The sequence below is a fragment of the Platalea leucorodia genome, assembly GCF_965183815.1.
Source record: "Platalea leucorodia genome assembly, chromosome: 2".
Lineage (NCBI taxonomy): Eukaryota > Metazoa > Chordata > Aves > Pelecaniformes > Threskiornithidae > Platalea > Platalea leucorodia.
The window spans coordinates 32,520,208-32,548,081 of record NC_138824.1 but is presented as its reverse complement, the minus strand read 5'-3'; the positions used below and the strand labels follow the sequence as shown (position 1 = coordinate 32,548,081).

The following is a 27,874-nucleotide window of genomic DNA, read 5'->3' as shown; positions in this document are numbered from 1 at the left end:
TTCAAGGGCACATCAGCTCACAGGGCATAAATCGAGACAAACATTCCTACAAGGTAAGATACCACGACTTGTTAACAGTGCCAGGCAGTACCTGTCTATCTGTAAGGACCACAACATCTGCATGAAAATTCAGTAGCCACCTCTCAGAGAGGCTGCACTGCAGTAACAGGTCCTCTGTTAATGCCATACAGAGTTCTTATGCCCTCCCCACAAATGGGAAATTAAAGTGGTATTAATGAATCCTCTTGAGTTCTTAGATGAACTTAGATGAAGATTTTATGAAAAATCTTTTTATAGATGGCCTCAGGACTCAAAAGCATCTCCTCAAAATAGAAATCTTGAGTTGATGCTCTTGTAAATACAACACAAAAGGAGGAGAGCCACTTCAGCATTTGAATCCATTTCCAAAATAAAAGGATTTAAATAACTTTTTTCCCTTCAGTGGGAGCTCTGGTCTTGGTCTTATATACTTACCATGGTTGTGACAGAGATGTTCAAATCCACCATATCTGAAGTTTAGAAAGTACTGAAAAACTAAGTTGCAGGTCATGTTATTTCATTACCATTTCCAGAGGTCATGATTCCACCTTCCTCAAGCCCTAGCCCACTTTATTCCAAGTTTCATTGGGCGAGCTCGCTCAGGTACTAAGTCATAGGAGTGGCAAAGCCACGTCTTGATAAGTAAATCTAGTGTTGCTTTGTAACACAAGGAAATCCCCTCTAAAAAAACCAAAACAAACACATTTACAAATACTTGTTCTGAACCAGGCTTGCACACTCTTCATATTCATTTACAACCTTCATCTTTAAACAAGTTACTAATATATCTGTTCTTCATCACTGCAATAGCTACCATGAGCAAGCAGACTCAGCAACTTATTTCTTTAAACTTCACAATTTAAGATCGAGAACTAAAAACACCCAATAACACAAATGGTTTAAAAATTCACACTGCTTACATAAGCCATCTCTTTTACTTAAAATGTAAATCAGTGACCACCAAAAACATGTTAATACTTTATTTTAAAATGAAAGAATTAACTGACTTAATGCCTTGTTAATCAATCTGTGCTCAGCATTTAAACAGCGTTCAGGTCAAGTCAAAAAAGCAGCACACAGGAATAACAGATGGGGAAAAAAAAAAGCTTCCTACAGCCCTATCTAGTGACAGAGAAGCACCACCGCTGCAGCGACTGATCACCGCTCTTTGCGGGGACAAAACCACTCAATTACACATTACTGCAGAATCATCAAGGACTAGATAAATGTAGTATAACAATATTGTTCTGAAAGGCTGGGGAAAAGTTATTTTAAAGGCCTTACCTATTTAATGATTAGATTCTGGGTTTGATGGACTTTAAAATCAAAAGAAAGAAATTAAAGTTCTGAGTCCCCATACAAAGCTGTTTCCAAAAGTGATATTTGCACCAACACGCTATATCTATCCATAGAAATATATAGACATATCTATATTTATATAGACATATAATCTCACTTGCAAAGAAAAAATATACTTGATACTCCAACATGCTTTTAGAGGCTGTAGGAGTTTGGAGTTGATATAAATTCATGCTTTTAACTTACTAAGCACTTAAAAAGATGTGAAGAGTAATGGTTTTGAAGCTGTAGAAAACAACATCCTCTCTCACTGAATGTCCTGACTTTAAAAATAGTCATCTGCATCCTTAACCCAACCTCCTTATAACCAGAGGAATAGCTGCCCCTGGAATCCTCACAGAACTCGTTATCTTAGTCTGCTTTCTGCCGGCAATCATGTTAGTTGCTTTAGTCTGAGCTTATTTTGGTTTTAACTTTGATTTCAAAGGTCAGTATGAGTGTCTAGTGCTATGAAGCAGCTCTTTAAGTAAGTTTAAGACATCAGAATTTAATTTACCACTTCTCTTTCACCCTTCAATATAAACGTCACACAATATACAGTACCTTCTCCAAAACTCTTCCTCAGCGTAAAAAAAAAAATACACAATATAGTGTTATTCAACTACAGATCCCTTTGTAACCTGATAGATACGTATTTGTGTACATACATGCACACCCCCACACAGATAATACTCATGGGTTGGCAAGATACTATTTTGATTTCTTCTATATATAAGAGCATAAAATTTTATATAAAACACTAAAAATATATATTTAGTTCCCTTACCTGTAAGAATGCCTTAATTTAGCAAAAGACTAACACAAACTCACAGCTGAAGCTGTCACTAACAGCAGAGAAAACAAACATCTAAAGTTCTAAACTAAAAAAAAAAAAAAAACCCAAAAAAAAAACACCAAACAAAAATACCAAAAAACCCCCCAAACTTTCTATCACCTTTACAGGAGGAATACACTACTACAAACCCAGTCAAAAAAATAAGGTCAGTGGGCTAAAGAAGACAGGAACTAGGCAACAAGGGCAGAGGGCTTATTAAAAGTAGGTGGTCCCCACTAGCAAAACCTCACACCACTCACAAGTACGAATTATTCCTTTTTAAAAAAACCTCAAGCTGCGGGGGGAAAAAAGCACTAGGGTAGAATCCCCAGTCTTTGAAGATAATAATTTTTGTGTCATGTTAAAAAGCAAAAGAAACATTTTATCATATGTTACATTGTAGTTCATACTATAGGTCTCAAAACCATCTTAGTGGGATTTTTGTCTTAACAAAATCCTTGTGTGACAGCCTATGCTGAAGCTGGAATTTTGAGGGAACAATTTTCAACTTTGGGTGCAAATTAGGAAATTCGAGTTCATTCAGGGTGTAGAAAAAACCCTTGCCTTATAAACCAAATTAATGTTTGTATTGAAATACCATCCATGGGTCTCATTTAATAAGCGAAGTCTCCTTCTTGGCATCGAGAGAAAAATGGGAAAAAATGACATCCTGAATTATTTTATACAGACTAAGCTGAAGTTTAGATGTGAGGGGGGAGGTGGAAACAGCATTCATAGAACATTACAGTCACTAGAATTCTAGGGTAAAAGGTAAATTCCTGTTCTGATACAGATTAATATGTTTCATAAATTAGGTTATGGATCATATTGAAAGCACTGAATTTTCCAGGTTTATCTAACCTGCAAGGATTCTCCAGCGGGTGGGGGGAGTTTGCCAAGTAAATAAAATCTCTTATTGTGCCAGAAATTAAAGAAGAAACACGGGAGTGAAGAAGGGGGAAAGAAGTATGGGACTCCGGCAGTTTTACTGTATTTGCTTTCAGCTAGAGGAGAAAAAAGTTCCTTCAGGCAACAAGACCACCTGCCTTGCAGAAAGCCAGTCACGACATGATTTACTCCAGCACAGTCCACATAAAAAATGTTCCAAGAAGGAGTGTCCTGAGAATAACTGAATATCACGTGCCAATCAAACTGGTGAGGCTACTCACGGAACCAAGGCCTTACACAATGTGGTTCTCAAATATCTCCAATCTGTAATTCTGCACTCTGTGCAAAGAAACAAATACGAACAGCTAGTCAAGTCATGACATCTTGCATATATTTCAGTATTTATGTAAAGGCAGAAAGGAGAGTTTCTTTATAAAGGACGCAATCACAGAACAAGCCAGATTTTGAAACAGTAGGCGCGCCAAGAGGGACATGAAACAGATGGTAGTTCAGGGTGACAAAATGTGGCAGTATAAGCCATTCACTGCTTCAGTGTGAAGGCAAGTAAAGATCCTAAATTTATCTCATCCATTCATACATGGTGTTAAAAGCCCTTCGAAAAATGTTTAACTTGCAAAGTCATAAGGACTAGGAAAGGAGCATAGCCCTTTGTATCATTATTATACTGCCACCAAGATTACAATTTTTAAAAGTCTCTGAAGGAGGCATAAAATTAGCCTGAAACAATAACTTAAGTTCAACTACAAGCAGGAATTTGGGTGTTAAAGATTACCTGGAGACACAAGCAAAACACCCTGAAGCTGAAGTACTGCCGCACTGTAAGCACTGGTTTGACTGCTAGCCGTGGAGATATATTCGAGTCTTCCAAGTAATATGTATTTTTGGAGAACAATGTGAGGACTGATACAGGGACACAAGTTACCTTGATTTTTCTTAAGCATTTATGAACATAGTATTACTGTTCATCTTTCTCATCTGCAAAACTCCTTTACTAAAAAAAAAGTTCTGAGCTAGTTAAAAAGGAAGTATTACAAAGACCTGACTAATGTACTCTTTCAACAGGGATAGATGGGAGAAGTCTCCAAAGCAGATGCAAGTATAGGGAAGAATAGCTAAAAAAATTCAATAAAATTTAGCATTAATACAAGGGAACATACTTAAACAATATCACCCGTACAAGTATAAAGGGAACAAAAATGTCAATACAGAAATCACTTCTTGGAACACTCTTCAGCATAACACATAAGAGAAGAAGTCATTGTTGTTCCCTAAAATACTCAAAGAAAATAATTTCATCGGGTGCTTTGTAAGTACTGTTTAAAGAAGTTCAGCGTCAACTAAGCAATATATGAAAAATATTAGTTGCCTTCTAGGATACTATAGAGGTAAAACTGAGAAGAGATTAACACATGAAAAGCTAAAGAGTTTGTTATAGCACATTCTCATTTTTACAACAACTCTTAATTTATTAGGAAAGGAACTAATACAAGTTCTTCCTGTGAATGTTCCTATTCTCATATTCCTATCAAATTTTTAACCTATTTCTAATTTCAACTAGATCCAACAGAGGGTTACAGCTTCCAAAGACATGCAAGCTCTTAAAAAGTTACATAAAAATAAATGGACAAATCCAGGAGCCCTTCTAACTTGTCCCCGCTTTCCCCTTAAAAAAAGCTGCAGCATTAACTCAACTGTTTTAGACACCATTAGGTGATAAACATAACCAGTGCCCAAGGCATAATAAAGCTTCAAATCAGCGCTTATACTTTATTAGACACCAGAGAACCTAACCACACAAGCTACAAATCTATAGTCCAGACTTTACTAGCGTCATTGCTTATAGAGAGGAGAAAAAAAAAGCTTAGCTGCTGCAAGTGATTTTCTGTCAAGCCTACTGCCTGTTAAGGGAGAGTTTCTACATTAGCTGGCTGCTTGTTATTCCAATTCCTGTGCTGTTCCAGTATCCGACTCAGCCTCAATTTCTCCGTAGTCCTGAAGTCACCCAGGAACATCCCATCTGTACGCAGCAACTGTGCTGAAGTCAGCTGTTCTTCATTTACTCTTACATGCTTCTGTCTGATTTCATCTCTACATCGTTTATACACGTACTCGGAGACTCTGCAAATTAATTTTTCATGCTTTCTCATCTAATGCAAAGTACTACCAGAGATCAGGAAGACATTTTAAAAAGTACTTCCAATTTTACTATTCTGAAAAGTTCTAAACACATGCCAGCAGCAGGTGTGTGAGAAGTCCCCGAAACGCTTGAACGGATAAGGATGCTTTCCCAAGTCACGGCTTACGTATGTTCAAGGTAATTTCCACCGTTTCTCAGAGATTCATGTTTCACATTCACATGCTACTTCACTTATACTCCCCATTAAACAGTGTTTGCTAGCATTCCATAATACTCTCCCTCACCAGTAAATGCCAGGATATACAACGGTGGGACAACATAACAAATGAGAACAGAATTAAACTTCTACCTTAAGGAGCTGAGACTTCCTGATTTTATGCCTTAAGTCTTCCCCTAGCCATAGGGAACCATGCTTTGGAAAAACAGGTAATAATCTGTTATCTGTCAGTAATTTCTGCAAAATTACATGTCCTCACAGTCTTCCCATTCTTCCTGTAGCCCCAACAGAAAGAGTACACAACAGTGTATTTTACCTTCTGTTTTTAACAAAGGTTTCCTATCAACAAGCAGCAAAAAGTTTGCAAGCTTACGCTGCCTAGGCAGTTAAACCAATTTTAGTCAAGGCAACACACAGAAAAAAGGGCGTAAGCTGCAGGAAATGCCATCGTATTTTTACTAGTATTAAAACTACAAAGATATGCTGATCTACTATTTAACCTACAGCTTCTCTACAGTGTTGACAAGTCTTTGCGTTTTTCACTAAAAAACTAAAGCCAAAGACAGAGACAGTTCGTTTCCCTATATGCCATGCCTATAGTTCTGAAGATTACTTAAAGTGATATTAATTTCTAAAGAGTCCTTTTCCTGAATAGCAGTTTACATTTGCTGGCAATCTTTCTGCATTATCATCATCATCACGATCTTAATGTGGGCTCTAAACGAGGTAATTCCATCCAATGAATAAACCCCAGCACAAAGCTAAATTTTGGGGAAATGTATCTAAATCGCATTTCAATCTTCAAAAGTCAATTATGATCACATTAAATATAATCATAAAAGCTTTATTATTTGTTCAAATGCTATTTACTTCAGAATTACAGAGGATATCTTTACCTGACTTTGACAAGAGGGGATCAGATACTGGTAAGGTTGAAACTGTTGAAGTAGTTACTGCGAAAAAAAACACCCCAAGCCATATCCCTCTCTAACTATGCAATCTCTTACAACTGTCCATCAGGATAAAAAAAAAAAAATATTTTGCCCTCATAAAAGTGATACCCATTTGTGCAAGACTGGTTTCTTCACTTACTGTTCTGTAACAGAAGCCTAAAATCCACACATTTTCCTGACTTCCACTTGATTGGTACACAGAAAAAGCAAGAAACATCAGTTTCTACCAGGGAGAGAGAAAAGGAAAGCCACCCACGTGTGAGAGTGGATCAAGGAAATGAAACAATATAGGACAGTTTATTAGAATAGTAATTTTATATTCTTCAAAAAAAATTAGCAAGTGATCAGGGAAGTGTCACTGTCATCAGTAAAAGAAACACAAACTTAATATGGTCTTCAAAACCATTTTTTAAGTCGTTAATTCATCATACCTTCCATGCCATTCAGACAACCCAGCCTAAGTAGCAAAATGCAACAATTCCTGAAACAACCCACCAACTCACCTCATGTTGCTGATATCAACTTACGGACCTGGCTTACGAGCTGTGCAGCCGCCAGTTCTTCATAAAGTCCATGCAAGAAACAAAACTGGAAGGAGTCAACCATTTGTTACCATTGCTTTCAGAGAATGCCTTTTTCCAGTTTTCAATTAAAAACACTTTTCTAAACTAACCCCTAAATCACATTCATTTTTCAGGGATCAGTAACAGAGGTCTGGCAAACCATGGTATCAATATGCTTTCCTCAATTAAAAAAAAAAAAAAGATATTAAAAAGGACTTTTGTCACTGCTACCTGCTCAAATCCCAGTGCCCTGCAAACAGAACTGGAGAAATGAAATCCAAGTTACAGCACTCCACTGCTGATGGAACCAGTCTGTCTTTCAGAAGTTCACAGAAAACTGCTGATGTTTTGTCACCCATCTCCCTCACTGTAAAGCAAGGGAATATAAACACCCCAGAACCTATGCTCTTTATTCTCATTTTCTCATTTATAAAAATCAACATAATTTTCTGGTTTACAAAAGGAACACATTTTTTGATATATCTCCCTTCCTTAAACTACTCTAAACTGACAAAGCATCTCTCACACAAATGACCGGTTTAGTTCTGGTTGAAGTAGCAACATTAGCAAGATTTTCCCCCAAACTTCCTGATCTTTACAGAGTACTTCCCCACTTTCAAAGCATCCCGTAACAGAGAAAGAGTTGCAACATAAGCCACAGAGGGTGGACAGAAGGTGGAAAGAAGAAAGCAAATCTTTCAGGTTAAACAAGATAGCTCTTCTGGGACAGGAAAAAAGGAGCTGTCAACAGCCAGAATTTTATTGACTGGCCATGAAACAATTAGGAGGAGCTGGCATCTGGTCAAGAAGATGTAAAGGATTATGTGAAGTGAGTTAGGTAGCTCAAATGCTCAAGGAATCTTAAAGGGAATAGAAAGAGGAAAAATAGGAACACCAAGTCTATTTTGTGAAATTCTGTTAGTACTGGGGATTAAAAACCTCTAAAATTGTCTAAAACTGTTTTTCCATGTTTCCTGGCATTCTGGAGTCAGTCAGAAGAGTCACTCGATACTCATACAATTATGTTAAGTACAATATAAACAAGAAGAAAATGGTTTTAGACATCTTTATTATTTAATAACACAAAGGCAGGAGTTATTGCTCTAAAGATGTATCAAGAACGCAGGATTCAAGCTGCAAAACTCAGATCATGATAGTAATATGCTAACACAATGATGATAGACAAAAAGTATGAAAATACTGACTGTAGACTAGCAACAGGGTTTTTTGTTTGTTTGGGATTTTTTTTTGTTTGTTTCTTTTTCCCCCACCCCCAAAATTTGACTATGAGGGGGGGTGTAAACTCATTTTAGCAACTGAGACAATAACATTAGAAACAGTTCTCAGTCCCCCTGTTATTTTACTATAAGTATTTAGTGTTCATAAGTATTTGATGGTCTTAAATTTACCTTAGACTACAGAACAAAATGACCAAAAACTGTGGCTGAGGCAAGTATACCTATTAAGGAAGGCACAAAAGATATGAAACCTTAAATGGACTAGAAGTTAGAAAAACAGGTATTTTCAACTAAAAGCACTGCTGGCACAGATCTCTAGCCACAGATGTTAGTATTTATTTCTAAGACTCACAGATCTTCAGCTTATAACTTCTAGATTACTCCTGTTCAGCACACAATTCATGTCTGTACCTGTAACAATTACTCAATTTTAAGGTTATCACATACGTATTTCCCCATATTAAAAAAAAGTATTGAATTTGATACATTAAACTAATTTCTCTTTAAACTTCAAAGTTCACAAGTGTTACTGTGGTTGCATAGTTTAACACATGCATCTGACTATCAGTTTTCTAAAAATACCAGGCTATAAATTTAGCATTTTACTCGATAACCACAGAAGCAGCAAGACAAAGGCGTTTGATATTCACAGCAAAAAAAGGATATTAAAAAGCCACCCAACAGAGAGCCAAATTTCAGAAAGTCCAGTGAAAATGGCTCACTACATAAGTATGTACTTAAACAGCACCATCTGAACAATTATTTTTAGAACGTACTAAGACTGCAATGCATTCCAGCATAGCAAGAAGTCACAACTGCCATGAAGCAGTAGCCTCAGGGCTACATTAAAACTTCAACAATTTAAATACGCTGGTGAATTTGATGAAAGATCTAGGCATTAGTTAAAAAACAATGTTTTGTGGTAACTGATTCGAGAAATTAATTGGATTTAAGCACAAGCATCTGACTAGTTTACTCCAACTGCCAGAAGCAGAAGAACAGGAAAATGAAAAGTGCTCTTTACCTACTGCCAGAGGGTCTGGTTCACCCTCCTGCCACCTCTTCTCACACACAGCTTCAGAACAAAGCTTTCCCCTTTCCTAATCTGAACGTTAGAAGTAAGTCCTATTTTTCAAAACTAATTTTCTATAGCAAAAAGAACAAAAGTACATGGGCACGCGTGTGTGTTGTTCACTACTGCCAAACATAAGGTTTTTATTTGAGATCTCGCAAAACATTTAATTAAGTTTGACTATAGAATCCCTTAGGGGGAAAACAATTAAAAGCTTTCTGCTTTCTAACAAATAACTTTCCAGTCTCAAAGAAAAAAAAAAAACACACCCTTAACTTTTTCCACTTTCATAGCTCTCAACACTTCCAACATACCTTTTCTCGACACAAAACCACGGGAAACCTCAAAAGATGCAGTACTTCCCATATTGCCATTGTGACATTTTTGGCTCAGATGTATTTTTAAGTCAATTTGGAGAGGTAGAAGCCTAATTAAATACCATTTTCACAAGAAGCTTTATTAATATTATTTCTAATCATTTAAATAGACTGTAAGTAGAAAAGGCTTTACAAATATAACAGTCTGAACCACAGCAGAACCCTGTTTCACAGATTCACGTGGCATCTCCTATGCAGAGGACAGCAAGATCCAATCACATTATTAGACCTGTAAACTCTTAAACTTGGATTTATTGACTTGATCTTCAGATAGGAAGATACCAGGTTTAGGTTTTATAAAAGACATCTGTATGACATTGTAACAAAAGGACCGTGGGAGGCCAAACGAATTTCCTAAGGAATGATGCATTAGAAGTGATTTTCTGCCTAGGCCTCCATTTCTAGGGTGGCTCTCTGTGATGGAAAAAGGAGTCATTTCTTTCCCAATCCCATTTTTGTCAGGAGATCCTGCTTAAGGAAGGCCAAGATCCAAACCCAGTCATCTTCCAGCAACATAAATGGCTCTCAAGATCTTCTGCTGAAGGCTTGTGATGCAGTATAAAGGTTAGAAGGTGTCCTGAAGCAATTTGGAGGGAATGAAGAGGGAGAGAAGAGTCACAAGATGCACCAAAGTAATAATGCACGTAACATAGTTCCAAATGACTTCAACTCAGCATGAAAGAGGAACTAGTAAAATCTCCTTAGAATTTCATTGCCAGTTTTTGAAGTGATTCCTTTTGCTAAAAATCAAAAGGAAATTTAGAATAAACTTCCTGTGCCAGCAATGACATAGCCGGAGAAAGAAAGGTCTGACTGTGGGCTACCGATGTTTGCAAGGAAGAGGCTGCTGCTCTGCACAGCGTGAAGTGAGAAAGGCAGAATTTACCTGAGCCGATTCTACTCATTCCCCTGCTCTGGGCCTGAGGGATTGCCGATCGTGTGGGTTGGTAGCATATCCCCGTAATCAGGGCGTTCCAGTCTCTTTCTTTCACATGGACAAAAAAACAGGACTTAACAAACCCAGCAGCCACAGGCTCCTCTGAAGGAAGAACGTATTTACACGTTTAGAACTGGGGAACTTTTTCAGTGCTGGGAATCAAGTCGGATTTCAAACCCATTTGGCGGCCTCCATCTTATTGCGCATTCAAAACTAGCACTGGTGTAAAGAGACAGGGAGGAGATGAAAATTGTGTGGCTATGGGCCATATACAATCACTAGCCTTATTACCTTGGCCCCAGCCACCAGTTTCTGCTCTTGACTTAGTTTCCTGTCTAGAAAAGGGTCAGACGAAGAATGTCATTAGTGCTTCAAAGAACTGAAGTACAAATACGACCCATGGACAGGAAAGCTTACACAGGGCATAAAGACATTCTTTCCAAGTGCCCAGGATATTTTTTTCTCCTCTCTCTCTCCCCCACATTTTTTTTTCTTTAAACTGCTCACACTCTTTCCCTCTCTCAACCTAGAGAAGTGGAAGACAACATCAACAAAAAAAAGCACAGAGAAACAGCATAAAGTCCATCCTTCACACCTGAGCGGATGGCAGTTCAAAGGGGCCCTACCTACCTGCAACCCTGTTGTTTGCTTCAAGAACTCTGTTTGCCCAAGGAAAAAAGAGACGAGCAAATCCTGGAAGCAGATCCTTCCCCAAAGGAAGTTTCTTTCTGAGTCTGCAACCTGGAGCTTTTGCTTGAGACTCAGTCCTCTGAGCGGATTCTTTCTTCAAACTCTCACACTGGTTCTTTACTTTTGTGGGCAGCTGGAAAAAGAATGAAGCCGTAGGCTGAGGCAGGGACTCCATACTTCCAGGATAGGGAGGCAGAAAGACTAGAGGGGAAGGAAAAGTGCTAGTTGGTAACTTCTTGAATAATGATCTACATTCCCTCATTTTCTGCCACACAGAGACATACACATAGTCACTGCAATAGGGGAGGATGACAAGAGATGAGTACTAGACATGCAGTTTTTTCATGCTCTGATGCCAAAAAAAAAAAAACCCCCGAAGTGTTGAGCTGTGAACTTTCAAGACTTTTAAGACATCTATCAATAGATGAGATCAATCATAAGACGTTTTGTCCAGAAAGTTCTCTCAGTTTGTTACAAGTAGATGGGGGGGAGGGGGGATTAAGTGCATTTCTTGGAAAAAATTTCCTCTGTTCACTCTGAAGTGAATTAAAAATGGCATCTATTGCAATGCAGTGAACGTCTCCCCATCATCTCTTTAAGAAGAAACAATAATACTTACCTGAATGTTTCTCTCACCAATTACTTCCTAACCCCACCAACTCATCTGTAAAGGCCTTACTCCAATCTCAAGTCTTCTACTCTATTTGCCAAATCAGATCGATCAAACACTGACAGCAGTTTAATGCTCTTGTGACAGCCTCTGACTTAACCTAGGCACATTATGATTGCTGAGGAAACTAAGAACCTACCCAAGTTCCTGGATCAAGTTTCTGGATTTCTAGAATATTCCTCTTTTTCCTGAAAACCTAGATGTCCTAGGAGTTAACTGTCATTACTTGAACAACAAAAATATAATGCATGAGAGCTGAAATGTTCTTCTTCACAAATCCTGAAAGCTGATAGACTTCTGTGAAATTTTATCAGTAGCATGGAGCCAACATGCAACAAAACAGAACTAGAAGTCACTGGACTTAAGACACAATTTTATGCATAGCTGCTCATGTATGCATTTACTGGTTGTTATCCATTGCAATACCTTTTGCACAACAGCAACAGTATCTGGTATTTGCATTTAGGGTAGCCATTGAGCTGTGTGCCTCAGATGAGGCACTATCGTTTTACCCGCAGTGCTTTTCATTGCTCTCAAGACACCAGGTAGAGTATGATCCAATAGTTAATCAAGCAGGTATGCTACTCATTATGTCTGATGCAATTTCACTTAGTTCATTTTGGAGCAATTTTGGTGGTGTTTCTTCATCCTCTCCTTTAGAGCACACACCTAAACAAAACAGCTTTATATGGCTAGGTATCTCATGTGTCCTTCAATTATAAGTTTCCCCCTCCTCAAAGAAACTTTCCTTCATTGTGCTCCAAATAATACAAGGAGAAGTTGGAAAAAAAAAGCTAGGTTTTGTCATTAAAATGACAGCAATAATGTATTTTTAAAAAGGCAGCTTTAATTTTTGCAGTTAGAGTAGCAGACAGGAAAATTTCCTTCTTTTTTTTTTAAACAGGTGACAGATAAAGCCATGAAGTACATAACCTGATATCCTACAGTAATTAAAACAGAGAAATCAGCAAGTTTCTTCCAGAGAAACCGCATGGGCATGCAGAAAGATACTCTGCTTCTTGGTTCCTCTGAGGACACTGAATACGGTGATGGTATCTCAATCTAAGGTAAGAGGTTTTGCTCTAAATAGCAACACTACTTCATAGAAATAATAGGTTTAATTTCTCTTAATGGAATTTCATGACTTTTCAACAACACAAGACCACGATGTGTTTCCATACCTTTCAATTTGACAAAACAATGCCTTTTTGATTATTTCAGATCAACTTTCACAGGTTAGAGAGTCAGGTTCAGTCTTTTCATCCCACATGCATGTTTCTGTGAAAGGTCTTTCTGTTTGGAAAGAATAACTGCCCAACACACACATAAATGTACTTGGCCAACAGATGTCTCCAGGATGATGTTTATACACTCCTCTTCTAGTAAGATAGAGGATACAAGATAAAAATAACAAACAGAACATGTTCAATGCAGATTTCTACTGCTCTGTACTTGCTGGCTAAGAAGCTATCATAAAAAGACAATATAGTTAAAAGCACATTTCTTCTTACGACTCCCTCATGAATAGAAGGTTCCTTTCTACCAGGTAACTTGCAATACCTTGAATCTCAGGAACTTTTCAAGTTGCTAATACTTGCTACTTACAATTCATAGCTACAATGGCACATACAGCATTACAAGCTTCATTTCAGGTGATGGGTTGAAGTCTACAAACACTACAACACTTACGAAGTCAGTATTCTTTTCCAGCTCAAAGCAATAGAAGGTATCAGAGCAAATCAACCCAGATGAAGCAGCGTGACCCAGCTTATTGCAGGTTCCTTTCAAACAGGAATCTGGCTAGGGCCTCTGTAATATCAAGATAAGGCTACCTTTGAGAAATCTTCTTTGACCAGGGAAAGATCCTACTCACTGGAAAAAGACTCCAGATCACCTTCAATATACTGCACAGTATGAAATCACCTATTGAAGTTTCAGGGGTGTAGAAGAGAGGATTACTCGGTCTTATTCTATTCATGTAGCAGTTCAGTAGAAGAGACAAAGATCCAAAGTAAAATTTAAGAAAAAAAAAAAGCATTTATGAGGACTTTGTCCATTGGTGTTTTCCTCATGGAAATAGCTGAACAACAAAACAGTTTCTGGAAGATCAATCTGAAACATGCTGTTAGGAATAACTTGTTTTTAAATTCCTTTCCTTACATCAAGGTCATTCTCCCAGAAAGGGAGAATCCTTTACTTCTAATTTTTATCCTTTCTTACATCTTTCTTCCCTTGAAGAGACCTGTCTTAAACTCTAAAAGAATAAATAGGACAGTAATTTTTGTGTTCTAGCTATGAAAAATACCAGCCTGATTGATTCATGTATACAGATATGTATTTCAGGCTGAAGAAACTACATCTTTCTGCATTTTGAGATGAGAAATGCTAATAAATACTCCTTTGCTCTTCTAAAGATTTAAAAGAACAGAAAGGAGGTCTAGAATAAACCATCCAAAGTACCTGAATCCCTCTTATGGGAGTTCTGGGAGAGATTTTTTTGTTGCCTCACATCAATCATCAGAAGTGATTCACACTACAGAGAGATCGGATGTTAAGTCAGCTTAAGGAGCTGAATATACAACAGCTCTTCTCAGTCACTGTACCGTAGAGTTTGCTGATTTACCTCAAGTGCAGGTTGTGATGGGATCCTTCTGGTTGGAGCAGGAAGAAGTTATGGCTGTGATGACACAAGAACAACGTATGTTGATTTTTAGATATAGATGAAGTCAGGAAAGACACTGGTAGTTCTGTTTGTGAGCATACAGAAGACGGTAAGGAATCCTATAATCAATGTTCTCATCTCCTTTAGGCAAAGAAAGGAATCTCTGCAATGTCTTTCCACAGTGACCTGACTGTTGATACATATTCTGGGAGGAAAACTCCCTTCAGTGCTTTCTTCCACCTTCCTTCTCTACATGGCAGGATTCACTGCCAGTCACTAACTCAAGAGCCAGTGAAGAGTGATCCCCATTTTTCTGCATCAGTGAGCAGAAGCTCAATAGCCAGCAAAGAAAAGTTTAAACAATTGTGAGTAAATTCTACAGAATACCATCTGCAAAATAAGCAAAAAACCTTAATCTATGTATTTGGTAAGTGGTATAGAATATAAGCAACACTGGTTTTTTCATTTCTAATACTGCAGCTCCAACAACTGCAGGATCCAAGTGAAAGAACATGGAAACAAAACACAAACTGCCATACCTGATTCAAGCTACCTGCAGCTAGATCAACTATTTCTCAACCCTCAAACTGACATTTTAAAGCACCATGCAATTATTTTGGATTTAAAGTGCAACTAGCCATATGGAGTATTTGCAGTTCCTAAAATGAAACTTGTTCTAGGTTAAATAGTTGTTGCCCTGCTGCCATTAGTCATACCTCTAGAAATACGTGCAGGCTGCAAACCCACTGCAGGATCTATGCACCAGCATCCAGCTGAACTGTTATTCAAAATAAACGTTACAAGAACAACAAATTTTAGTAAAGCATCTTTCTCCTGGAAACTAGCATCAACATGATATGCATATTAAAGTATCCACAGGAGTGATGTTAGGGTGACTGTTTAAATTCCAAGCTACGGACACTATGAAAAAAATACTAGTTTCCCAAAACTTCCTGGTTTTGGTTTTTTGGGGGGCGAAGGGGAGGAGGGGACTTGACAGGAGAGAAGGGAAGAAGTCATTGAGCATTACCACAGCTATACCAGAGAATGTTATCAAGTCCCAAGATGGAGAAAAGGCAGCAAAACAATTGATCAAAGTGTTGATTCTAAAAGATTAAGTGTCATGCAACCCATCATTAAAAGCTAAACTTGCAGACAAATAGAATGGTAGGAAATCTCCACTTTCTGAATTTCAGAATTTTGTTTAAAGCATTTGGCCTCTCTCCAGAAATGTTTTGTGCTCAACTTCTTTAAAGGCCTACTAAAAACCAGAGAGGGCCACAGCATTGTCTAGATTATCAGACAAGGCGTCAGGCAATGCCTACTCAAGACTGGCGTAGGAACCAATCCCTGAAAGACCCTTCCTATCACTAGTTTAGGAGTGGTAAAAAGCTATGGCTTTTCTGAACTCAGCATGACAGAGAATTCTAAAATTGTATACAGCTGTGACAGCAACACACATTTGAGAAACACAGCCAGTATTTCTTGGCACATATATAACAGCAGGAAAACACTAGGGGTATAAAATTGAATGATTGGTTGATTATAGAAAACACTACCTTGTAAAAATAATTTCCATTAATAGATGCATCAATTTTATAAAATTAAAGAAACATGTATTTGTTAAACAATGTTGTAATTATTTTTTTCAGTTTTAAGACTGCTTACATTGCAAGAATATTTTTAAATGTCTTTATTAACATGCTTTTTGTTTCTTGTCAACTTTGTATGCCAAGTACAGCTGAGAGCAAACCTTTTTTTGGCCTAACTAAACCACATTTTAAATCAGATTAACAGACTTTACTGGCACTAATATACACTTCTGTCATAAAGACAGGCCTTCATTCAGCCTTCATGAAATTCTATGCTTCTGGGCAAAGTGCATGAAGTGATATTTTAAAAAAAAAAAAAAAAATCAGCGTTTTTAAGACATCATATGATGTCATGTTGTTCGCTTTTTCCCTCCTTAAGAAATTCAACTATAGCAACAAAGGTTACAGTATTTTTGTATACCTTGAACTTATTTGAAGAAATCACATAATATCTGTAGTTTCTTAATATTAACAGTGTCTTTGTACTTTCCTTTTTAGCTCTTAATACATGGCTTGCTTGATTTAATTCAATTCCATTTACATGCAATTAGCTTACATAGATTTCTTACACTTTTTTTTTTTTTAAAGCATCATTTTGCTTACTGAGGTCTCAATCTTCACATAATTCCTACACTTCTCTGGTCAGGGTCTTTCAGCCAGTCTATCTGCAGAACCTGGAAGCTGGAATACTACAGATAAGCAATATTAAGAGGAGTGATTCCAATACTGTTCAACAGCTACACTGGACTGGATGCCTGTGATTTTGGGTTTATTTTGGGCGGTAGGGTGAGGTCCAAACTGAATTTTCAGGTGAGAATAGCTCAAGGTTTTTCTCTGTAGGTTTTGACCCTTGATCATCTCCTTCATGACTTTCCTCTAGTGTCTGAGATCTCTGGAGAACTCAAATACAACAAAAATGCCCCTTTCATGCAATATTTACTCATATATATATATATATTTAATAGAGTAATGTTAGTAAAGGGCAACATGGATGCACTGGAAAATAAAAGCTAAACAAATGAGTTGCTTTTTTAAACTCACCAGTTTTAAGAAGTTCTACTTTGGAAAGTACTCAAAACATGCATTTCAGAATTGAGCACTTTTACTATGTTGCTTTCCATATCAAATACTGATTTCTACACCTTTTATGTTAAAAGAACTCTAGAGCTTACAAATTTGGCATGCAATCTGACCAACAGGCTTCATCCTTTCCTCATTTTCAGTACTAATAAGAATTCCGCAGCCAAAACTGGACTGAGTTTTCTAGTAACTTACTGCTGAGACACAAACTGATGTCAAATGCTGTTGCAAGCTGTGTGAGTTCTCCAGCACTAAGTGTGTCATGTAACTAAGGCTTATTTTTGTCTAACACAAGCACGTGACAGTGGAGACAGAAACCAATTTAGAGTCATGACTTGCAAATGATGTACAAGCACACCATGATACCTCTGCAATATATAGTCTGACTCTGAAGTTCAAGATTCAAGTTTAAAGAGTCTCATGTGCAGTCAGTTGTGTTTTAGATTAAAATTACATTTTTTATTTTTACCTAGTAGGTGTTAACAGTACATGAAAAATGCATTCCCGATTATCTTGTACTGCTACCACCACACAAAACATGCTGTCTTTAATTAGGCTAATTAAATGTTTTCTAAAGATCTGCTGACTTCATGTTCCTTATTAGACCAGTGCCTCAAATTCACCCATATTTTAGTATCAAATTAGAATTGTGTCATTCTCTCAAATACAACTTGGAATAAGAGCACCATAAATTTTATAATAAAAATGTTCATAAGTCAGCTGAGGTAAAGGCCATTTGAAATATATCATTTGCCTCTGCTTAAGTAAAACTGTTTGCATTGAGTCATCCCTGTATCTTCTTTCCATGCAAGCACCTTCACACCTACCTGCTTTGATCAGCCAGAACTCCCAGCTTTTGCACTAGACACAATTAACTTTGGCAGTGCCTCTTCACAGGCATACCAGTGTGCAGTGTTTGACTGTCATTCTGTATCTGTTGAAATATTAGCACTTGGTTTAGGTTGCGTGCAAGAAGAAAACAAACAGTATCAAGTCATACATAAAAAAATACATATGAAAACACATAAAGATCTATTTCTAGCCTAGGCTTACCGCTTTCACAAAATTATTCAGAACAGGGAAAAAGACAGACATCAAACATCCGTGCCGAAATAGAAACTTACCCCACTGACTGATCTGGGTTGGAGAGTGTTTAACCATACACTGAATCTCACAGGACCCTCTTCCCTTCATTTGAGTCAAGACTTCATTGACAAAAATAAACACAATCCAGGGCAGATAAAGAGCTTCCCACGCACTCAAGCAAACACGCAAGACACTATGAACCCTCTTGAAAAAAACCACCATTTGAATAGTTACTGAACATTTCTGTATATGATTAATATCTACAACATGCATAGTTTATTTTGAAGCAAGTTTGACAACAACGTACACCAGAGATATTCTTGACATGACTCTCTTTTAGCACGAAAGTAGTTGCCTGATCTCCGATTTCTGTGCCAAAATGTAAAGACCAGTGTTTCCTCAAAACAGTCGTTGTATTTAATGAAATGCTTCTGCCTGTAAGTTGTAAGATCAGCTCTCCTATGAAAGACCAGCAAGGCTCCTTTCCTTCCATCACATTTTCTTTTTAAGGCAAGATTCTAAAATTAGTTTGCAGCAGGACCAAGAGGGATCTGCATTAAAGTTCTCAGGTTTTAGCTGTATATTATATGCAAACTATTGTATTTTCTACTTAATGGCTTTCTAGCTACCAAAAAAAAAAAAGTAAAAAAAAAATCTCACAAGTGTTCCATGCTGCCATTACTTCTACATCCAAAAAAGCTGGTATTAGAAAACTGTCTTACACACACTTAAATTAAGTCAAACTCAATTTTCTAGTTTACTGAAACGTACAAAAAGGAAAGCACAGTGCATGTGACAAAGCTTGACATAGCTAACAAAGAAAACTGCAACACAGATGCCTAATAAAAGTAAGAGTCCTCCATTGTGGGCACGTGTTCAAAATCCATTCTCTAGAGGCTGTAGAGTTAAGCATTACATTATACAGAATTCAACTGAGAATGAGTCCGTATTTTTTAATTGTAGTTACTCTTCCAAATAGCTATTTCCAAGTTTTAAATTATTTTTAATTCATAGTTTAATATCTGCATAACTGAAATCCCCATAAGCATTTTGCAAACTAGACCAGAGTTTAATATTGCATAACTGCTTTTTTTCCTCCTTTTTTTGCTGGACAAGCGTTACATTGAGTATTACTTCATGTATATAATTTTACATGTGAACATCAAGTAATTTTCTGTTCTTTTATTTCTTAACTACTTTTATTGTAGACTTCAATCCAACAGAAAAATTCTTCAAACAGAACTGCCAACTTCATACTTCAAGATGAAACTTACTGCAATATTCTCCTATTCCTAGCCCAGGCAGTCTTTTAATGTCCTTTTTTCAAGTCATCAGGAAATTGCCATTTACCAGTCAAGGTCCTTCATTCTAGTTTGTAAAATAAAGCATGCATATATATTTAAGCAGCCTGCATGACAGAAGAATCATATATGGTACCCAATAAAATGCATTCTAATAGTACTTGCATAAGCAACTGCACGACTTTGTTGGAGAGAAGCTGTAGAAAGTGTTTGGGTGAGCACTAAATAGCACACTGCAATACAGCGTGATTTTTTTTTTTCCCCCACATGAATACAGATTTCAGAAATGTGGTATATTCAAGCCTACGCTAATCAAAAGTTTGCTTTTCCAGCAATGTATCTTGATATTATCACTCAATATTTTCTCTCTTGTACATTTAAAATACATAGACAGAAAAAAGGGGCACAGCAGAAAAACCAAAAGCACCAACAAAATATAGATAGTCTGTCATTACCACAATCAAGTAATAATTGATTTCCATACTTACTGCAGTTCATTACAGAAGTGTGCAATGAAACATATATTCTGCATTCAACATAATTAAATGGAAGATGCTTCCCACCTCCAGAGTGGGGGCAGAGAGCACTGGGGAAGGGTATACCCACAACTCCAGTGGAATCACTTGAACACCTGTTAGCAGCATGTACATTGGCAAACCATTCCCAAAGAGCCAATAATTTAACCACGATAACCTTGGCCTTTGAGGAAATGAATCATTAACCGGACCGTACAGATTTCTGAGCTCCACAGTATCTAGAGCTCTTTAACTGTAGCAAAATAATACTGAGTATAGACTAAAAAAAGTATGCAAACATATGATGAATCTTTAACTGCAACTTAATAAACAGTGGTAAAAGACATTATTGAGAAAGTGTAAGTATTTTAAAAGCAAAGTGAAGAGACAAAATGTAAATCTTAGCATTCTTCGCACTAGACAACCACTTCTTGTCTTCTTTCCCCACCCATTCCCCAGCATGCATTAACAAAACATGTATTCCTTCCCTCTTCTTTATCACTTAAACCAGAGCAAATGTTTATTCTGAGCAGCGTCCTAAATATTAATGTAAAAAAAAATTGTGTCTATTTAGCAGCTAGCAATCAGTCAGTATCATCTGACTACCCTGTTTTCCACCTATCATAAGGCAATTTTAAACTACTTCTATATGTTCATTTGGAGCATGAATATATAGCGTAAACAAAGTTAATTTGAGGTAAAAACATGACACTATAGAGAAGGACATCAGTAATCCATGTCCACATGGCCTAGTAACAAAGTACACAATTCAATGGCAGGAAACAGAGTTACTATGAGGAAGCCAAACTCACACAAGCTTAACAATCCATTTCAGAATTGCAGCTAACATTAAATGCAAAAAACTACAAGTTATAGGAAAAGAGAACTCATAGCTATCATAACAATAAACTCAGCTCCATATTTTGTTAGAATTATTCGTTTTGTTTAGTAAATGACAGAAAGTTACTAGAAATTTACTTAGTTCACATACACAGTTTAAAACTCAATAAACTTGCAAATTTCTAGTTATTACACTTAAGTGGTTCGCAGTGATAAACCACTCGGACCCCACAAGATTAGTGCCCACTACACATAGTTCAATCTCAATTTTGATTGGGTCTTCAAAACAAAAAAAACCAAAGTAACGTGACAAACCAAGTACTTCTGCTGCGTGTTCCCTACAAAGCAACTTTTTAAGCCACTGTTCAATTTAAATCCAGTTTGACAGCTCAAAGAACAGTAGAGTGTCATGAAAGCAATGGAGTGGATGAGCACGGCCCTCTGTCTGCCTCCACAGGCACAAGGCAAGGGATGGCAAGAGGCACCCCAACATGACTCGTTCTGGTGGACAACGAGCAGCTATCCAGGTAGCACAACCCAAGCTGAGAGCAGCAGCCCAGCCTGCTTTTTTCAGGCAGCCAGCAAGCCAAAAGGCAAAAAGCAAAAGGGGAACTACAGTGGGGAAGGCAGAGGAAAGAGATACGAGAAGAACTTAAATTATTGGGGGCAAAGGGAAGAGCAGCATGGCAATAGGAAAAGGACAACTGCAGTGCCACAGTCAAGGAGACTTCTGATAGAAATCCCTAGAAGCCCTACACAGAGGCCCTCTTTTTTTTTTTTAAACTCTGTACTCATTGAACTTTTTGTTTGTTTCTCAAATAATAAATAATAAATATAAATAATAAAAAATACCTGGGGCTGGGGGTGGGAGGGGAACAGACTTGAAAGTCAAATCTTTTAAGGTTGATTCCTACATCCTGCTCCACTGACCGGAATGCTCCTGCAGCATTAAATTTCTTCATTTATGAAGCCATTGGCAGGACTGGAGCCAATGTTACGGATATAATACTTCGGCTTCAACATTAGCCTGACCATTGCATCAGCCATGCTATTTTTAAGTACAATTCAGCTTTTCTTTCACAATCTGATGCAAGCCTATATGCTTTTTGTTTTGTTTTTAGATGCAGTTTGTTCAATATTCCCTTATTTGCCAAATATTTAAAAGCCATTCTAATACCATACAACAATGTCTACCAGCGAAAGCATTTATTAAAAGCAATGATGGTTATGCTTGACAAGAGAGCTGCTAATATTAAATTTATCCTTCTAAATAATATGCAAAGTTGGCGAAACATTTTTTGTTATTACTCCCATTTTACTACTTTAGACTGCATGGAAGACAGTATCAAAATGTTTGGCATCACTGTGCAAAAAAGTTAAAAGGCATCACAGGCACTAAACCCCAAAACTCAAGCTTTTCTAACAGAGGGGCACACACTAAACAAGCAAACAAAAGCATGACAATCTACAATGGAAACTTTCATTGTTTAAACCTTGATAATCTGATTTTTCAAAGGAGGGCTATTCTCAAAGACAAGTTCTAGTCTTCAAGACTTATAACCCATACACATTCTTATTTGTGCTGTATTTCAAAGAGCTTAATCAGTTGAATTTACAACTCGAAATTTTAATGTGATTTTAACTTGAAATTTGTGTACGCATATTTTTTTTTTAAATGATCACTGCACGCAATAGCACTTACCAGAGCTGGCAGTCAAGCATTTAGAAGAAATTAGGCCCTGTCAAGAATATTTTGCAATAGAGATAATTGTTGTTCCCCACACTTCTTTTAATTGCCTGTACTGGGGAAGAAGAACATTAAGTTCCCAGTTTCTAAGTACACAACATTTTAGGAATCCCTTCCCCTTTAAACAACCAAAGCACGGACGAATGTTTTGAAAGCGTTCTCCAACTGCAAATGGTTTTGACTGCCCAGTTTGAAGTATCCTTGGCACAGTTTCATGAGCATTCTTCCTTTGAGACCACCAATACAAGTGCGTTTTAGAAAAATATGAAGTGAGACTAGTCTGTGCTAGAATAAATACCATCCAAGAGACAGCATGAAATGAAGAATCAACTAAAACCAAAGAGGTTTTATTAGAACATGAAGCTGCAATAAAATGGAATGCAACAGATGAGAAAAGTACAAAAGAACTACACTGGGGAAAAAAAAAAAAAATGTTTCTTCCCAAACCTTTGGCATTGGGGAGGAACAAGTGCCCTTCACGATATATTACCTTATTTTTATGTACCTAACACAAACCAAAGTTCAAAATATTCCCATAGAAGCAAAACCACATTTATGAAAGGTAGTGCATACTCTCTTAGAAAGAACAGGACATAAACAAAAGCTTAGCTAAAAGCCTAGTTGAAAAGAAGAATTTGGGAGTTCTCGACCTAAGACTGCATCAGAAATGCAAAGGAATTCTTTACACAGTTTTGCTGAGATTTCACCAGTTCCTACACTGTGTATCTAAAAAAGCGCCTTACTACAGTTTTCAGATACTTTACAACCTCAGGGGGGGGAAAAAAAAAAATGCAGAGTCCGATTTGTTGGGTAACTCAATTAAGAGGCTACAATCGCTGTTTTGTTTCTCATGCTGACTTTATCCTTAGACTTGCTTTCATTTTCATCAAGGTACATTCAGGATGACATTTGAAATATTGGCAATTTCTCAGCCATAATACTAATACATCTTAAAAACACATCATGGGAAACCAGGCTTATCATCTGTGAAACTCCTATTGTCGTGGTGATATAATCAGACCCCAAAATACAGGGCCTGGCAAGGGGAAGACAGACTTACCAATACCTGCTCTCTCCTGATTCTTTTAAGACTTAACATCCTAGCTTTTTCAAAAAGTTTCACAGAAATTCATGGAAAGGTAGCCATCAGGCTCAAGACAGGGTGTTTGAAGAGGGACATGCAGTTGCCAATTCCTCCACCTTTGTTTTGCCTCCAGTTATCTACCAAAGCCATTTAGCAATTCAACAAACAGGAAAAGAAATAGTGTGAATAAATCTGAACAAGGATTCAAAAGCATATTCCATTTTCTTGGCCCCAGTACACCCACTCTGGTCTGCTCACTGGCCAAAGTAAAACCACAAAAAAACCTAACACTTTCTGAATTACTAGTATAACAAAAGTCTGAGCATGTTATTTTCACTCCATCATGCAGTTATGTCACAGTCTCTACTAGTTCAGAAGACACAAAATGAGGAAAGGAAAAATGATGAACAGAAACTTTCCAATGCCAGAATATCTGGAAACAATAGGTCTAAAGTACCTAGTCAAGGCCTAGTGATCCCTTCAGGCTTCGCGAGATGCATACAGCAAGTCCAAGGGATGTGCCTCTCCGCTCGCGTGACCGATGTACACCCACCTAGCTGCTGCTTCCTCTGGATGGAGTTTCAGAGCCTGCACAGGTCAACACCCGTCCAGGAGCTTGCAGGTTGCCGCCCAAAGCAACGGGGTAACAGCATACCACGAAAAGTGGAAGAGTTGGCAAACAGACAACAGCAGGTCACCAGGTTCTCCTGCAATACTCTGTCAAACCCTATAGTTCTTTACTGCAAGCTTCTGTTCTCCTCTACAAGCACCAGTGAAAAGGAATTCAGAACACAAGAACAAAACCAAGACTTTCTTTCCTCAGAGGTCTCCCAAAAAATATGCGTAACAAAACTAAAAATCCCTCAATCCCAAAGGGTTGAAGTCAAGGCCGCTTTGCTGATTGCATTGCGGATTCCAAGACTGAAGGAGCCAGGAGAGGGGACAGGATATGGCTATAAGGCAACAAAGGACGAAAAGGGCAGGCAGTAGTTACAGATCGCAGAAGGAAAAATAAGTTTCCTTATGGTCTTTCTAGAAATGTTACTTTACAGAAAGCTACATGTTCTCTCTCTCAAACTACAGTGTACTAGATGTTCTCTCTCTCAAACTACAGTGTAGTACATTAATTAAAAATATTCATCATACTAACACTTAAGATACAAAACTGTACACAAATTCTATAGCTTGGTAAAATGTGCTACTTTTAAGTCAAACTGACAATCATATAATGTATCAGAATAAACTAAATATGGACAATAACCAATGTCAGAACTGTGGGCTTAAAGATAAAATACTATGGTGAATTCACCACGCTTCCTTTCCTCCCCCTTCCCAAAACACCACATCTGAAGACTTCAAATAAAGCAAACTAACAGGTCAGGGAGGAAGGCAAAGATACAGACAGCAAACAGAGAAAGGGAAAGGGACCTTAAGAAGGAAGCACGCTGTTTGAAACAAGCCAGCTGTTGGAATTTACAGCAGTATCTACATGAAGTTACTTGAAAAATGTTTCTAAGGGGGGGGAAAAAAATCTAAATAAAATGCAGGTGTGTGTCAGGAATAAGTTAAAGGTGTTCTAGAGAAACAAGAATTAACTGCAAGCTTAAGAGGACTAATACAAGTCAGGCGTGCAGTCTACACATCAACCTAAGATATTTAAGGTTTTCAGTTTCAGTTCTGTGATGGAGGAAGAACATTATCTCTGTTTTAGTGAAGCACCGCCTTTAGTTCCTGTTTTACCATCATAGGCCCCAATTTTTATGTTCATTTCTTTAAAAAAAAAAAACCAAACAGAATCACCAAACAAGTAATCATGCTTCCTTGCTGCATAAATAATAAATTTTCTCTTTTTTAATAATTTTTTTAAAATTTATAAAAGTGTATTGAATTTCTCACAGGATCACCAATTAGTTGAGGTTGGAAGGGATCTCTGGAGACCAGGTAGTCCAACCCCGCTGCTCAAACAATGCTCAGCTAGCAGAAAGGAATAACAAGCTACAAAAGGAATAGTAAGCTGCAAGATGTTCCAGTGTACCAACTTTTGAGACTCAGAAGCAAGCAGGTCTAGCAACTCACAGACCACCTTCCCCTCTTCCTGCCCATTTTTTAAAAGGTGGGTACCAATAGTACTTGTACTTGATTATGGGAAATTGAAGCTGCATTAAGAGACCTGTGAACTAATTTTTGGAGAAACAGGCTTTTTCTTTACAGGAACTATCATGCATTCAGTGAAGCATAATGTGCCACAAGGCCATTAAGTAACTGTATTTAACATATGATTCTGACACCTCATTATCAAATCAGTAAACTTTCTTGTTTACACATGTCACAATTTGATATTTCCCAATTTAGGGGAAGCCTTTCTTTGTATTTGTTGAGAACCTCTTCCAGGCAATATACCATACCTTCACTGACGGGAACAGTCTATTATTGATTCGTAACTAAAAATCTATACACTGCAAAACTAGGGGAGCACATAAAAAGCCTGCATCTTAAAGTTTTAGTTTCAAGAGTGCAGAACGTTTAGTGAAGATGATAAATTCTTCTCCAACTGATACAGTCCTGAATCTGTGCAATAACTGTTTTTTTTAATTTATAACTACTTGTTTTGAAACTGAAGAGCCAAAAGACAGCTACAGAAAATGTGTGAATTTTCTTTTATCTATCTGTATGATCTAATCCAGGAAACACTGAAAGACATGAAAAAAGAAAGTGTGAACAGAAACAGAAGCTTCAAAGAGCCAGTTCCAAAAAGAGCAGAGATAGCAAGTAATTTTAGGGACACTACTTTTTACTGACTTCAAGGGATTTTCATCAGGATGCTTTGGGACATGTTGTGTTTGAAGAGAGTACATGCCAGGACTACTAAATAAACCAAAAGAGCAGGAAAGCAAATAACGTAACCCCTCCTGAAGCATGAATATTAGCATGACTTTTTTTTTTTTCTTCTTTAAGTGTTGAGTTGTATTAACTCAAATCCATAAGCAGAATTAAGGAGACTAAATTGCTCCTCCCTAGTTGTCAAGCAAACACAGTCACTTGGGACCCTTTAAAGACAATGATTTATTTAATCCGGGCAGGAGACTGAAATTAGCATGGGCATTTCATATTCCATTTTTATATTATATACCATAAAATAAGGTCTTAAACATCAAAGATCTGGAGATTTTTAAAGCTATGACATCGTTCTAGTTTTTATAAACTAAAAGCCACATTAATGACAAAGAAAACACTATACTGCAAACAGTAGAAGAGACATAACATGAGGCAGGAATAATCCCACTGGCTTCAATAAAAACTCTTAAGTACATATATGTTTTCAGCTAAAGCTATCTTATTAAAAACCTTAAGGATACAAAAAGTTCCAGAAACTATTCAAACAAAAGTCAAAGTTGTGAAAAATCAAAACTCTCAAGGGGACAGGTATTCAAATTCCTACTTTTGGGGTTCATTAGCGCAAGAGATAGATAGTTCAAAGAACTGATATCATCAGCTCTGTCAAACCATGGCAATTCACATTTCCTCACACCTCCTGCTCATGTTCCCTTAGAGAGCCATTCAGACAAAGAAAACAAACCATAAATATGCAGTTGCAGTACAAAATCTCAATGAATTTTTAGATAGCTATGAGTAAATTCCAAAAGAAAATTCCTCCCTGGCTACATCACTCTTCTTTTTCCTCCAGGAAAAAATGGATTCCAAATATGCAGAAATAATAAGCATTTGTCAAAGGCTTTAAAATTAATCCTGCCTAGATACAGCACAGAAATAACTACCATATCAGAAATGCTAAATATCTTAACAGTCCTTTTCCTAGATCTCTGCAGGATTGCAAGAATGATCAAGTATCAATTAAAAAGTTAAGGAAAAGATTTGTTTGTCCATCTTCCTTCCCAGCTGGAAAGTCCATGCATTAAACCTCAGGTGTGGGGATTTTTTATTTATTAAGTACACTTTCTATTACACAGCCAATTATTTGAACCGATTACATT

The 27,874-nt window shown here is 37.3% G+C and overlaps 1 protein-coding gene across 3 annotated transcripts in view; it reads right to left on the bottom strand.

The window, feature by feature from the left end:
* TSC22D1 (TSC22 domain family member 1) overlaps positions 1-27,874 on the bottom strand; it is a gene marked incomplete at its 5' end in the record, with an annotated part of 97,145 nt that overhangs the window by 45,667 nt on the left and 23,604 nt on the right. Inside the window, 2 exons of one of the 3 annotated variants that reach the window (XR_014230890.1) lie at positions 9,733-10,255; positions 11,246-11,506. The exons of the other annotated variants lie outside the window; for them this stretch is intronic. Of the gene's footprint in view, positions 1-9,732; positions 10,256-11,245; positions 11,507-27,874 lie in introns of those variants that run through there. 3 annotated transcript variants of the gene reach the window in all.